We start from the raw sequence: 15,674 nt of genomic DNA, 5'->3' as shown, positions 1-15,674 counted from the left end.
CATGGGCTGAGGGTCCATGTTTTGGGTCGGAAAATCGAGCCCAAAGCCCAATTTCTTCAGTCCACAGGGCCCTATTCAGATGGCTTTGACTTCAACAAGCTTTTCGTCCATTTATGCTCCTCTGATTGGGTTAAGGTTTGGATTATTGGAAAGGTCTTTTTGAGCCAGTCGTTTTGACATAAGGTACGCCCAATTCCGAGGCCTGAGTCCAAATATATGGTCTTCAGAAGTTCTGCTGACTTTTGTATGCTGTTCTGCCCGCGTTGACTCTGACTTTTCAGCTTTTGATCGGGCTTTCCAAAGGCTTTTTCTCCTTGAATCTTGGCCTTTAATCACATAACTTCTTAGCAACCAACCTTTGCTCCTTTATATCGCCAAAGTGGCACATTTCTGCACATAATTGACTTTAATGTCTGAAATACATAAAAGCACGTAATTAGCATTAACTCTTATTTATTACTCGTATAATTGGCCTAAAAGTATTATTTTTAAGGGGTTAAAACTATAGTTTTAGGCTCTTATCAAACCACTCCCAAACAGTATTTTGCTTGTCCTCAAGCAAATATGAGAAATTAGCAGAAGTGACCAAAAATGGAGTTCTAACTAATCTCGTTTCGCCGAGTGCGATTGCATTGACTATATGCAACAAGGCCTTAAACCACTAAGAATTCCCTAGTGGACGAGTTATAGCCTCGTGAGAGTTTTCCAGTGAAGGTACTCACAAACTACATCTATACTACAATGACTCAGAAATAAAACTATTGTTTCTTTATCTATGTCTCAATTATCTATACATCTCACTAGCAATGAATACAGAATAATCAAGTCGAAACCTAAGCTAATATATGCATAATAATCACTCATCTAAGAATAAACATATATACAATGAGTAATACTATGAGATGACTAGCAGGTCCGTTAATGAAAGCTCGGAATAACGTCCTTAAGTAGGTCCTCACATAAATGTCAAGACAAAAACCACTCTGATTTTTCCGCTCAAATTTCACTACTCCAGTGTGCAGTGGGCACACTTTACCTTACAATCTCAATGACACACAAGGAAGCCGGAGTCGATCAAACGCATTTGCCACTTACTATCACACTAACCTATTCCTAATTGAGTTAGAGGTCTTTATTAGGTGTTGCAGGGATTAGGAGATGGTTTAAGAAGGAAGGAAATGGATATTCAAAAAGGACAAGTCTGAGATAATAGAGTCTTCATATTAAGTAACTAGAGAAAACCTTGTTCTTTACTTTTGCTTCTACACTTTGTTTCCATCCTTAGCCATATTTTTTTTTTTTTCTTTGGCTTTTGACTCCTTTGATTCTATTTTTGGAGTTCTAACTCTTTATTTTCTTTTATTTATTTATTTGGATGGAAACTTTCTTTTCTTATTTGAAGCGACTAACAAATTCTTGATTTCAAAAGTCTTTCTCTTTTCTATTCTGCATCTCTATTCTCAGACTCATTCTACAATGGGTAGGTTGATATATATATGCCCTTTTTTTTTTTTTTTTTTTTTTTTTTTTTTGTTGTAACTGGGTAAAGGATTTGTGGTTTATGAAAGGCTAAAGAAAGGCTTAGAGGGGCAACTAGCGGAAAATAATTCATAGGTTTTAATTTCTGGCTATATCGATCCAAAGAGGGCCTAAATTCTCGCTTAGGATATGGTATAGTGATCAAGCAAGTGGACGTGTGATTTCTCTATCTGGATTTTACTTTTCCCTTGTGTCATTTCTCAAATGTTTCACTCATATAAGGCTTTAGGCTATATTCTCACAGGATTTGTAGAATAAGTACTCTAGCCTAGATTTCATAAACTTACTGCCAACAATCATAGATACTCATGTAACATATTTATAGATAGATGCAAGGATTATTACCTACATATTAACCTAAGTTTCTAAAAACTATTCTAATGCAAAAGCTACGTGAGATTTCTAGATTATCAAGAGCCTAGAGAAGGAAATCAATACCAATATTCCTATGTGTACAACATAAACTTTTTATTAATATTTTTAAAATTTTTGGATTTTTTTTTAACTAGAAAACAAGTGCATACTATACATATTTATATCCTAACAGATGCCTTAATTACACGTGTTTCTATCCACCCCCAAAACAAGAAGCATGATTTGTCCTCAAAGTATTTAAATAAATAGGGTAGAGAAATACCATGGAAACGCGTCAAATTCTGGAACATCTGCAAAACAAGGTTAAACATACTAATATAGAAAATAAAAACTGACTTAACTTTATAAGAGTTCCACCCGTTATGGGGTTAATGAGAAATAAATTGCTTGGGACATAAGCAGACACTAACTGAAACTAAAAACTAACCTGAACTCCCGTTTAAGCATTTTCCTCCTCGTCCTCAATAAAGAAATGAGATTCCTTTGCATCTTGCCACGCCATGGTAATTTGCCAGGCTTCACGCCACTTATTGTCTCAATAGCTAACTTGTCAAGCGCCACTTGGTCGGATGGGGTGTAAGGTGCAACGTGATGAGGTTGTATCCTCCACCCTTGCCAAGTCATTACACGGAATGATCGAATAATACAATTGGTGGGTCTCACAATGTCGACCCCAACCCAATCCGTGAAACGAGCACAAAAAATAGGGAAGAAACATAGCATAATACGACAAATTAAAATAGGCATAAGAAGGTACTGATGCCGCTTGCTATGGGCTCGGGCTAAACTAGACATTAGGGTCTGGGGAATATCATAGAGTGTACGTCCCCCAGCTAAAACAAGGAAAATATCACAAGTTTCATCATTCACAGAAGAATAACGCCATTCCCCTCTAATGTTTAGCATTATCCAAAACATAACAGTGCCCACGTTCATAGACAGGCTACCAAGGGAGACGTTATAATCCCTTTGGTCCTTTATCCTAAAGATTCCTGCCCCATAATGCTCATGCAAATCATCATAGTTATACATGTACACATTATCTACCAAATAGGCCCATGAGTCTTGTATTTTGGCGGGCATAGCAAGTCCAAGCACAAAGGCTAGCAAGAACCTGGACACTTCCATTGGTTCATCCCCGATGGTGATGGAGAACACTTGTTCTCCATCTGGTCTATCAAAGAACTTACAATTATCATAAAAATAAGATGTAAAGGTGGGAGAATATAGTTCATCAAACTTACCAATAGTGGCTCCCAGCCTGCTAGAATGACCACTTCGCAAAACCACGCACCATAGGTGTCACTTTGGAACAAGTCTTCAAAAGACTATTCCGGTATGATACGAGGGGATGTCATCACCAATCTACTCGCTGGAGCACCTGCAAACGATCCTGGAACGGATTTTTTTTCTTGCCCACGGGTCAGGGCGCGGGGTGCGCTCCCTATGCTTAGGTAGGGCGCGGGGTGCGCCTTGGTGATTTTTGAGTTCTAGGCACTTGGGTGCAGGTCGCGCTCACTTTTTGCCTAGGATGGGCGCGGGTCGCGCTCAGGATGAAAACTAGAATTCCAGTGTTTTGGGCGCAGGTCGTGCTTAGCTCTGGGCTTGGTAGGGCGCGGGTCGCGCTCTGATGAAATTCTAGCTGACAGTGCCTAGGGTGCAGGTAGTGCTCCATTGGGGTGCAGGCGCGCTCCGAGTTGCTGAGTTGCTAAAATGGAGAAGAAAAATGGGAAACGTGGGAGTGAAAGGTGAGAGATGAAAGTGAGGTGTAGTGTGGGTTGTGAGTGTAGAATGAATGAAGTTTTTATAGATTTTAAGTTGCTAAAACGAATCGGGAAGTTGCCAAAAAGCTTTAAGGCAATTGCCGGAAACAAAAAAAATTCCAAAATCGAAAACGAAAACACCCCATATTCTTGATTCTAAAATAACCATAATATCTTTTAGATTGAATTTAGAATAGTAACTTCTAAATTCTTTTAGATTTCATCCTACCACAACATCTAATCATAGGTATTCCCATATCGGCAATATTCTCAACCCTCACGTCAAACCAACTACTAAAATGGAGGATCCTATAACAAATCATGCTAGAGTAAATAATACCACCCCCAAACAATTCGTGAAGGTGGGGTTAACGTTAAAAACAATGCACAATTTGAAAAGAACCAAATTATATTAAAATTCAAATTCAAATACAATTAACTACCAAATTTAAATTTAACTACTGAATTTAAAAAAACTTAATATCCGAACTAATAAAAACAATTAAAACAACTAAATAACATCGAAACAACATAATATATTGAAACAACATAATTTTAGAAAACCTAGCCACGTGATGAAGATGGACCCTGAGATGGAGATTGGGCCTGGGATGAAGATGGGGCCTGAGATGAAGAAGGGCCTGAGCCATCCGTCCTTTGATGACGACGCTCATGCCTCTCAAACTCATCTGAAACAGAAACCTCCAGGGGTGGCATGCGTCATAGAATCTCTACTTGGAACAGGCGATGTGCTTCCATTGCTTTGCCTTCATTTCTGACTTCAACTCTTTATATTGCGCATCGTGACGCTGAAGGAGTGTTCCCATGTTATACAAGAGATCATCCTGACCTTTTTTGAGGTTTTCAAAACTCGTCTGAAGGGTATTTTGTTTCGTTCGAATTTTAATCTGCCTATCTCGTATATCTTCACAAATAGCATAAATGCAACGCACGCCAGTATGTAACACTGACATGCGTTCTGAATCAGATGCACACCTCTCTAAGGCATCTTCATTCAAACATGTCATGTCCTCCCTTTCCTCATCCAAATCAACCATCCTGTCCTCCGGCAACATCCAAGTCTTTTGGATGCACTTCGTATAAATAGTTTCATTTGAATGGAATTTCAACATAGTCCGCTCAGTTCTTGGTTCCCCCCCCCCGAAGACAACATTATCTTCGTAATTAAAGTAGGAAATGGTGCAATACTCTTCCCAACTCCTCTAATCATATTTATCAAAAACTAGAGGATACAGAATTCATACCTTTTCTCTTGCAATATCTAGATAGTGTGCAGACATGTCAAACCGATATCGCTCACTTTCTCCTTCCCAATGACGTTCTTACCAATCCACTGAGCTATAGCCAGTTGGTTAGTTCGCAGAGATGACTGTCGAGCACAATGAGAATTTGGATTGTATTGACCCTCCATGAGAGTGTCGTTCATCAATGCAGGAACTCCAGTATACTGGGATTCCTGCACGGTGGCGTCAAGGTGGCGTTCAGGCGTAATGCCTAGAATCTTAGCCAAATTCTCTCCTAGTCCCAATCACCTTCATGAAAATTTTCTGGCCATCCAACTCTCTCTTCTTACAAAATTGTTCCATTAAATTGGACTGGTAAATATTATTTGTCGAGTACCACAACCTATTCCAATTCCTCCTAATCATCTCGTCACCGTAAAACAGTGCGAAGCGGTCCGCCGTAAAAGCTTGTTCCGGCAGAATTCTTCATCTTAGAGCCATTGAAAGTTTTGAAAGGATTTGAGGGTTTGTAGAAGGTGTAGGAAACAAGGTGAAACAACCCTACTTAAAAAAAAACGATGGTGGTGGGACAGCTGTTGCGCGGTAGTTCAAATATTTTGTGGTTTTTTTTTCTAATTTTCGGTGGTTGCAAATGTTGGGGATGGTGGTGGGAATGAATATGGGCGTGGGTTAAGTCTGGTTTTCTTTTCTTTTTTTTAAAAAAAATTTGTTCTAGGGTTTAAAGCTTGTTAATGGCGGTGGGGAATGGAATCGCGACTGTTGGTTTGAAGGAAAAGGATGCACGTGCGTGGTACGTGCGCACGAGATTGGGACTAAGTCCAATTTGATTTTTCGATTTTTGTCGAGTTTTCGCGCAACTTCAAACTAAAACTGCCGCTTCATTACTGGTCCGATTTTTGCGAATGAGCTATGGAAATTATCAGGAGAGAATTTCCAATCCAATGATCTATAAAACACTTTATTCCGACCATGGATGACATATTCGAAGATGGAAAATGCCTTAAAGTGCGTGCATGACGTAAGTTATGTGAACGAATAAAATCTAATTTCATAGAGAATGTCAACCCGAGTCGGAATATGATTTAACGGTCTAAGCAACACAAATGGCAAGTTGAACAATCCAGTATGGAAAACGAACGCCCCACCCCCAAACAAATTTTTGGCAACGAAGTTTAGAAAATTTGTTTTGAAAGCGGGTCTTTTAAAGTCAGATTCATGAGACTTCCTAATTAAATTACTATTTTTATGATTTTACCATTTTTTTTTTATGAATAAGATTTAATATAAGAAAAACAAGAAAGCAATAAAAGCATAATTCACACCATAGAGGAACATGACTCAAAATCCGAGAAAACATGCAAGAGTGGAAACGTGAATTATGTTTAATGTGGACTTAGGATCCGGTATTTACAGCCACACACTCCATAGGGAGGGCCCGGTTACCTGAGTTGTGCACTTACCAATATATGCAATTGTAAGAAAGTACACCAAACAACAAAATGAGCCATTTTTAGTCAGATACTCGAGATTTTAACAAATAACTGGAATGCACCCCATATATCAACAACCTAAAGAGTTGTGGGTCTTCCCATAAATAAATAACATGGAATGCACCCCCAAACAGAACCAAACACCAAGATTTCCTACGACGCAACTTAGTGAAATGGAAACGAAGTTTGATAGATCTAGAACGTAACCGCGTAAGTACCTTCTTTTTCATCTTTGAATGAGAGGGTGTCCAAGTGAATGATCGTGAGAAAATAGATGTTTGTGGAAGATATGGTGGATATGGATGAATTTTAGACGTAAGGAATGGAAGATTCATCTTTGAACGAGAGGGTGTCCAAGTGAATGATCGTGAGAAAATAGATGTTTGTGGAAGATATGGTGGATATGGAGAATGTCAATCCGAGTCGGAATATGATTAAACGGTCTAAGCAACACAAATGGCAAGTTGAACAATCCAGTATGGAAAACGAATACCCCACCCCCAAACAAATTTTTGGCAACGAAGTTTAGAAATTTTGTTTTGAAAGCGGGTCTTTTAAAGTCAGATTCCCGAGACTTCCTAAATTATTATTTTTATGATTTAACCATTTTTTTTTATGAATAAGATTTAATATAAGAAAAACAAGAAAGCAATAAAATCATAATTCACACCATAGAGGAACATGACTCAAAATCCGAGAAAACATGCAAGAGTGGAAACGTGAATTATGTTTAATGTGGATTTAGGATCCGGTACTTACAGCCACACACTCCATAGGGAGAGCCCGGTTACCTGAGTGGTGCACTTACCAATACATGGAATTGTAAGAAAGTACACCAAACAACAAAATGAGCCGTTTTTAGTCAGATACTCGAGACTTTAACAAATAACTGGATATATATATCCTGCAGTTTTCCATATATCAACAACCTAAAGAGTTGTGGGTCTTCTAATAAATAAATAACATGTAATGTACCCCCAAACAGAATCAAACACCAAGATTTCCTACGACGCAACTTAGTGAAATGGAAATGAAGTCTGATAGATCTAGAACGTAACCGCTCATGTACTTTCTTTTTCATCTTTGAACGAGAGGGTGTCCAAGTGAATGATCGTGAGAAAATAGATGTTTGTGGAAGATATGATGGATATGGATGAATTTTAGATGTAAAGAATGGAAGAAATGAGAATGTGGGTTTGGCACTAAACTCATTCATGGTGTAGGTGGGAACTGTCTCAATTCTGAAAATGAAGGTGTCAAGTGCCTTTCCATTGGGAATTATTTTTGTATTAAGAGGATTTAGAAAATCATTAAGTACAGAAGAAACAAAAGGGTCAAATGCAAACTCCAGGTTCCTTTGAAAAGGTAGAAGGTGGGGAAAATTGGTGATGGAAGATGAATGAGTGTCAGTTAGAGCTCTCAGGTGTAGATCATTAGAAGCTTTGAGATATGTCAGACATTCCTCAATAGGTGGTGCAAAAGAATCACTGGGATAGAGGGTGAAAAATTCATCTTCCGTCATAGCGTTAAGGGATAAATGGATGTTGGCAGGGTGGGACTCGCGAGGTGGCAGGGAAGAGTTGCAAAAGAGTTGAAGGAAATCTTCCTCAATTTCCTCTACGTCCAAGGAGTATTTGTCGAAGTTGGAACTTCCAAAGGAAAGATATTTGTGCATCTGGTCATTCGGAAACGTGGTTTTGAAATAATCATGAGCTAAGCTCTCGATCATGCTAACCTCTTCATCGATATTCATATTAGGAAACTGTTTTATTGTTTTAAAAACATTGACCTTAACAGAAAGATGGCCAGAGGACAAGGACATTGACCCATCGCGGCAGTTTATAAACGCGTTGGCAGTTGCCAAGAAAGGGCACCCTAAAATGATCGGAACAGAATCGTTAGCGACTTTTGTATCGAGGATAACAAAATCCGCAGGATAGTAGAAATCTTGAACCTTAACCAAAGACATTTTCCACTTCACCCCCTAGGATACTTGATAGACCTATCGCTAATTGCAACGCCATTGCTTTGTAGGTTGCATTTCCTGTAGACCTATTTGTTTATATAAATAATAAGGGAGTAAGTTAACACTCGCCCTGAGGTCTAATAAAGCAGTGGTCGTGTGAGTATCCCTTAAGGTGCATTGTACAGTAAGACGACCAAGGTCCTTGTACTTAACGATTCCATTGTGTTCCGTTAAAGTTGGAAACTGTTAAGTTAAAAAGGCGTCTTTAGGAATCTTTGTCTTACGCCTAGTAGTGTACAACTCTTTGAGAAATGTAGCATGGTGAGGTAACTTTTTAATCGCTTCAAGAAAAGATAAGTTTATCGTTAGATTTTTAAAAACTTTCCTAATTTTGTCAAAATTTGTATCCTTGTTTAACATAGCTAATTTATGAGAAAACGATGGTTTCTCTCTATATTTAGCATATGGATCAACATGATGGTTAACCTTGCATTTCTGTTTCTTAGGCTGTGGTTTAACTAGTACCTCTACAGGGGTAGGATCTTCAGTTATCATTTCGGTATCTAGTTCGATATCCAGTGTAGAGATTACTAGTGGGGTAACTATAGACATAGTTACTTTGTTATCAACCACTCTGCCAGAACGGAGAGTGGTGATGGCATTTATCTCACATACGTTTGTATTTTCGTTACTAGTATTACCATTTACCTCAAAGGCTGTGTTTGGTGTTTTAGGATTAGGTATCAGTTGTCTTGGAAACACACCTTTGGGTTGTACTTTCTCTTGAGCTAACTGCTGTTAGGAAAGTTGGATAGCTTGTAAAATTTGTTGTTGAGATTGCAAAAAGGTATTGAAACGATCTGGTTATGGAGGAGGGTTAGCTATAGGTTGTGTGATAGGAACTATGTTACGTTGATTATTAATGGGTGGATTTTGATAGTTATTATTTACCAGAACGATACCTCTATTAGTATTATAATTATTATAATTATCCTGACCTTGTCCTTGTCGTGGTTGAGCTTGGTTGTTATAATTATAATTACCCTGACCTTGTCCTTGCCTTGGTGGACCTTGGTTGTTAACCAAGACCTCTGTGGACTGAAGAAATTGGGTTTTGGGCTCGATTTTCTGGCCCAAAACATGGCTCCAGGCCCATGCACAAAATTGGGGATCTTTTTCTCTTCTTGAAAGGAGGAAAGAAGGCAGACTCATTAGCTAGACCTAGATTAGAAAATAAATTAGCTTAGACTCCATTAATTAGTTTTATTACCTTGTTTTTAATTTAGTTATTGAATCATTGATAATCTTCATTAGATTAATAAAAGTAGTTAGTTATTCATAAATTTAGTTTTGGTTTATTAAATTACTTGGATCTAAATTCAGTTATTAGTTGTTAATCATTTCTTAATTGTTAATTCAGTTGTGAATTGATAAAGGTAAAATGAATAGTTTTACCTACGAATAAAGTGATGAAACTCAAACGCAAGTAAAACTAAAACTAGACTTAACGTGTTATTTATCAAAAATTATTCCACTCTCGAATCTATCAAAATAGAGTTGGAGTAAAAGATTCGTTCCACTCCTAGTTCGTTAGTATTCAATGTTTTCTACGACTATCGGTCCTACCAAAGTCAATGAGAGTTTTATGAAAGAAATTATACTACGATGCAAATTATGCTAACAAGATACGAATAATGAAATGACGGAAATACTAAGGTTTGAATCTAGATAAAGAATTAGGAGAATTTGATTCCACCTTGAATCAAACTTAATAAACTAGTATAGATTGTTGTAATCTAATTCTTACGTTCTTATGATAAGAATTGGTCGTTCTAATCCCTAATCAATCATGACAATCTCTACCAAATAATGACTAGCATGTGAGGAAGTCCAACCCATTCTCATGGGGAATCAACTACCTTCTAGAATGGAATAGACTCTTACAACTAGTTTTACACTACACAATTAAGTTTTAATCAAGATTTCATCAAACCCCTCTAATGGAGGTTTAGTTTTCATTCATCAAACTATCATTTCCAATTGAATTTAAACAAGACATCATAAAAAGATTGTAAATTTACTAATTTGATCTAATCAATAATTCGAATCTAAATTAACAACTAAGAATCGAAATTAGATCTAAGTAATTTTAAATAACAAAAACTGAAATTATGAAGAACTCATTACTTATATTAATCTAATGAAGGAATAACAAAGATTCAATAATCTAAATTAAAACAAGGTAATAGAAACTAATTAATTGATTCTCAAAGCTAGCTCTAAACTATCTCTAATGGCTACTTGCTACCTAAACTAAGTATTGCTTAAGAGTTAAGTCTTGTCTATTGAAATGGAGGAGACCAGATCCACATTTTTGTGCATGGGCTGAGGAGCCATATTTTCGGTTGGAAAATCGAGCCCAAAGCCCAATTTCTTTAGTCCATAGACCCCTTTCCAGTTGGATTTAATTTCAGCATACTTTTTGTTCACATCAGCTCCTCTGATTGGGTCAAGGCTTTGATCATTGGAAAGCTCTTTCCGAGCCGGTCGTTTTGACATAAAGTAGGCCCAATTCTGAGGTCTGAGTCTAAAGATACAGGACTTTGGAAGTTCTACTGACTTTTGTACGCTGTTTCTGCCCGTGTTAACTTTGATTTTTCAGCTTTGACCAGGCTTTACAAATACTTTTTTTCCTTGAATCTTGGCCTTTAATCACAAAACTTCTTAGCAACCAACCCTTGCTCATTTATCTCGCCAAAGTGACACATTTCTACACATAATTGACTTCAATGCCTGTAATACATAAAAACACGTAATCAGCATTAACTCTTATTTATTACTCGCAGAATTGGTCTAAAAGTATTATTGTTAAGGGGTTAAAATTACAGTTTTGGGCTCTTATCAAACCACCCCTAAACAGCATTTTGCTTGTCTTCAAGCAAATATGAGAAATTAGAATAAGTGACCAAAACTAATCTCGTTTCGCTGAGTGCGATTACATTGACCATATGCAATAAGACCTTAAACCACTAGAAATTCCATAGTGGACGAGTTATAGCCTCGTGAGAGTTTTCCAGTGAAGGTACTCACAAACTTCATCTATACTACAACGACTAAGAAATAAAACTATTGTTTTCTTATTTATGCTCAAAATTATCTATACATCTCACTAGCAATGAATACAGAATAATCAAGTCGAAACCTAAGCTAACACTACTAAAAAAAGGACATATTATGATGGCTGTTTTTTTTTTCTATCTTGACAGCTTTGTTGAAAATCGTCAAGATAAGTGTCCTAGTGATATTTTTATGGTGGTTGTTGGAACATTGTGTCGTGTATAAGTGTATGACACAAGCGTCAAGAAAATATGTTGATTTTGTGATGAGTTTCGTAAAACAGTCATGTTAGCAATGTAATAAGTTGTCAAGATAAACAGCTTAAGCTTTGTTTTATGAGACCTGCCCGCAGTTGATGACATAATTAAAAAATGTGTCAAGAAATGTTATTACGGGGTTGGCAAAACCGACAAAGTAATTATAAGCGGCGTCAAAAAAAAATTACGAGGGATTACCTAAACCGATAGGGCTTAAATATTTCTAAACCATCAATATAGGGCTGATTGATTAGTGTTTTAATTCGGAGTGAAGCAGTCAAAGAAGTCAGGTCATGCGTGAAGAGAATAACGCTGCGAGAGAGAAAGTAAACTAGAAATAAAAAGAAAGGCAGAAGAGACCTTCTCTATTGTCTTTCAAAACCCTAACCCAACAAATTATTGCCTTCCCCTCTCTGAAATTTCTTAGCGATTGCGCCTCCACATGCGAATTCTCCCAAATCCAAATTTAATCGTCCACTAATCCATATCATTTCGATGTGCGAAAATCCCGATTTTAATTTTCAACACTGTAGACCATTGATCTTATTTGTTTCTTAAGCTTCGGGTCATTCAAGGTATGCATCAATTTGCAGTATATTTGCGCAAGGAAAGGGTTTAACTAGAGTAACAACGACTTCACCCCTCAATCTACAGTGTTGCTCTCAACAGGTAATAATTAACAAAATATATTTTTTCCATTAATCGGCAGCGAGGTTTCTGTGGGGATTTAATGACTGGTTATAGATCTTGTGATTTCTTAAACCGTCTGGGGTCTTTATGAAAGTGCGGAGAAGCTGTTTGAATAAATTTCCAATAGAAATCTGTTTACTTAAATTTTTAACATTGCTTTACTTCTCCACCTTTTTTTTGTTCTTTGCTATTCACCCTTTACTATTGATTATTAGCTTAATTTGCAACCTTGAACAAAATTAGATAATGTGAATATAATGGTGTAGCTATATTTGCAGCACGAACAAGTACATAGTAGAGATGTTGGTGTTGAATATTGTGTTCTACTAGTGTGTCTGCATACTTTAGCTCCATATTTCAGCTTCGCTTTAGTACACTATGTAGTGGTACTTTGCATGGTAGATTTACTCTTTTATTTGTGAGTTCGATTCCTTCAGTGGCCGGCCATGTTTGGTAAAAGTGAACGATGACAAAGATTAAAAGAATGGTTGTGTTTGAAGTGTGAAGAGAAGTGGAAAGCAGTGGCTTGCTTTGTAATGGTTGAAATATAATGAGTGGTAAAAACTGTAAATATGGTGCTTGTGTTCATGGACCAAAATATCGCCGATATATATCGGTATTTTGGTACACTGATATCGATATTTACGACATATATCCACCGAATATAGAACCCTTTTTTTTCGATATATATCGGAATTTCCGATATAAAATTTTATATCGCCGATATAATCGATATATCCGATATTTACGATATATATCGGTTGACTTTTTGACCATCTTTTAATATAAATCATATATTTCCGATATTTCCGATATTTTAAATAGTTTGGACTAGTCACCCGATATATCCGATATATATCGGTTTTTGAGTACACCGATATATTCATCGATATCGATATTTTGGGCCTTGCTTGTGTTTAGTTTTCTCTAGCTTTTATGTGAATAACAAGGGCTTTTAATAGAAATAAAAAAGAAAGGATTGACAAATAGTTCTTTTTTATAGTGTTAGAGCTGAAACTTGATATGTGATAGGTTACTTCCTATACTTAGCTAGCTCAGTAACGTAGGTGTTCTCATTTTCCTTATGGTAACCAACGTGGAAAAGTAGAGTTCCATATAGTTATTTTCTTAAAGGTGCTCAAGTGTTCTGAAGCATTGGGAAGTTCTAGGAGATTGAGTACTTCATTTCTAAAGTTGATCTGCCATGAAATCAAATAACACTTAGCCTGTCCCACGGTGCTTTAGTATCTTATACTCACGTGGCTACCTACATTTGTTTGGGTCCAGCTATGTTATACGTTTGTTTGTCGTCTCAATAATAATTGCTAGTCAAGAATTACTCAAATTTTAGAAAGCATAATAATTGGTTGCTCTATCAAGTTCTAAATTTTAATACTTTGAATTTGGGGTTGAATTGCTTTCATATTATAACTAATGCTATAGTCAATGTGTAAAAGCTTTGCTTTGTGTTGTACTTAGTTTTAACTGTACTCTTCAACTGTTGTGCATTTTTGAGCAACTTAATTAGCTAACCATTTTATCTTGTCTTGGCTAAGTTGCATTTTTCTTTTTTTCCTAATATACTCTCTTGTCCATGGGTGTCGTTAGTCATACTGAAGTAACAGAATGGTCTAGGCAGTACCAAAGTTGTACTAATTTGTTGCTCGCTACGCGCCTCTTCACCGCTTGCTGCTATTGTTAGGTGTTGTTGCTGCTGCCTGCTGCTACCATGGACCTGCTTCTCTTTGGTATTTGTTTTTCTTACACATGTTTGTTATATGTATGTCAGTTTGTTGATATACATAAATATTTAAGATATTGGTTGGGCTGGGCTTTGAGTTATCCCTTGTGTGTAAAAGATAATTCGTAATAAGATTTTCTCAAGTTAGTTTTAAACTTTTGAAGTTTTTACTAAATATAAGCTTGTTATGTGCAGCCCTTGTTTTCCATCCAAAGCAAGTACATCTTGAAGCGTGCCCAAGGAAATAAGCCAACATTGTTGAGGCCTTTTTAAAAATGTTTAAAACGGTATTTATCTAACTATCTTTAATTAATTTGATTTTTTTAGGTGTTTTCTTATTTTTTCAGATGTGATTTTTCATAGGAATCTATTAATCTGTTCCTAAAGTCTTTAATAGAGACTTGGTTTATCTAGTAAATTATATTGCACTATCATCTACTTGTACTATTCTAGATATTTACAGTAGGTCAGTAGTAGTGCCTTGTCTAACAATTTTTATATTAGTAGTGCCTTGTAACGGTCTTGAAGTGAATTCGCAATTGATTTCTTTTACCCCATTTAAATTTTCCGGCCAAGGCACATTCGCACCACAATGTCCATATCATTTTGAGTTTTAGAAATGATTGCATGACCCCACGAAGTTCATATGAAATTTCAGTTCTTGTCTACGTTACAAGGCTTATTGTAAGTGGTTTGTTTTTTGGGTAACTATAGTTGTTGCTACATTTGTTTCATCCCTGAACTCTTGGTACCTATTACCTTAACCTTGTATGTTTTGAGTTGTTTATTTGCATATGGATGTATGACCTAAGGATTTCCTAATTGTTATTTTATTTTTTGTTTTGACAAGATGAGTAGTCTTTATTAGTAGAATGCATGCCTAGTGCCTACCAACTTTCATCTAATTAAGTTTTGAACATTAAGTTTCAATTTAAGATTGAATGAAGTCTATCTAAATTCTGTTGTTAAATGAAACAGGCAACGTATGTGGCATTTGTTTGTTGCCTTGAAGAATGGAGGTGGTCTATACTGCAACAACTTGGAAATTTTCTAACAGGATTTTCTTTCTAGCTAGTCGTAAGTTCAATGTAATGTACTTTTTGTATTGTACATTTCTTTTGGAGGAAAATGTAAGTACAATGATAGAGTGAATGCTATATTCTTGAATAGAAATGATGGTGTACATGTGCATTTTATAGAGCAATTTGTTTTTTTAAATGTGTTATTTTGGTCAATTTTCTACAGGGGTGTTGTTATTATGCAGTATTTTTGGCAGGAAAAATATAATAATAATATAATTTAAAAAAAAAAAATAGATGACGGTTTTAGAAGAACTGTCATAGTGTAATCTATTTGTCGACTTTTTTGTTCTATAAAATGACGGTTCTCCAATAGTCAATGGACATTTCTTGACAGTTCTAACTCTAATTTATAATGGTTATATATGAAGTGTCATAATAAAATTTATCTA

General features: G+C 36.3%; 1 long non-coding RNA gene across 1 annotated transcript; it reads left to right on the top strand.

Moving 5' to 3' along the window:
• The first annotated feature begins 12,020 nt into the window (after positions 1-12,020).
• LOC147488706 (uncharacterized) lies at positions 12,021-15,421 on the top strand. The gene is made up of 4 exons (XR_015203187.1): positions 12,021-12,441; positions 14,165-14,210; positions 14,399-14,490; positions 15,182-15,421. It is a non-coding gene; the product is annotated as an uncharacterized LOC147488706 (long non-coding RNA).
• The last annotated feature ends 253 nt before the right edge of the window (positions 15,422-15,674 follow it).

This window comes from Coptis chinensis, chromosome 7 (assembly GCF_015680905.1).
Source record: "Coptis chinensis isolate HL-2020 chromosome 7, ASM1568090v1, whole genome shotgun sequence".
Lineage (NCBI taxonomy): Eukaryota > Viridiplantae > Streptophyta > Magnoliopsida > Ranunculales > Ranunculaceae > Coptis > Coptis chinensis.
Note: the sequence above shows the minus strand (reverse complement) of the source record. Positions and strands in the feature narration are given on the sequence as shown.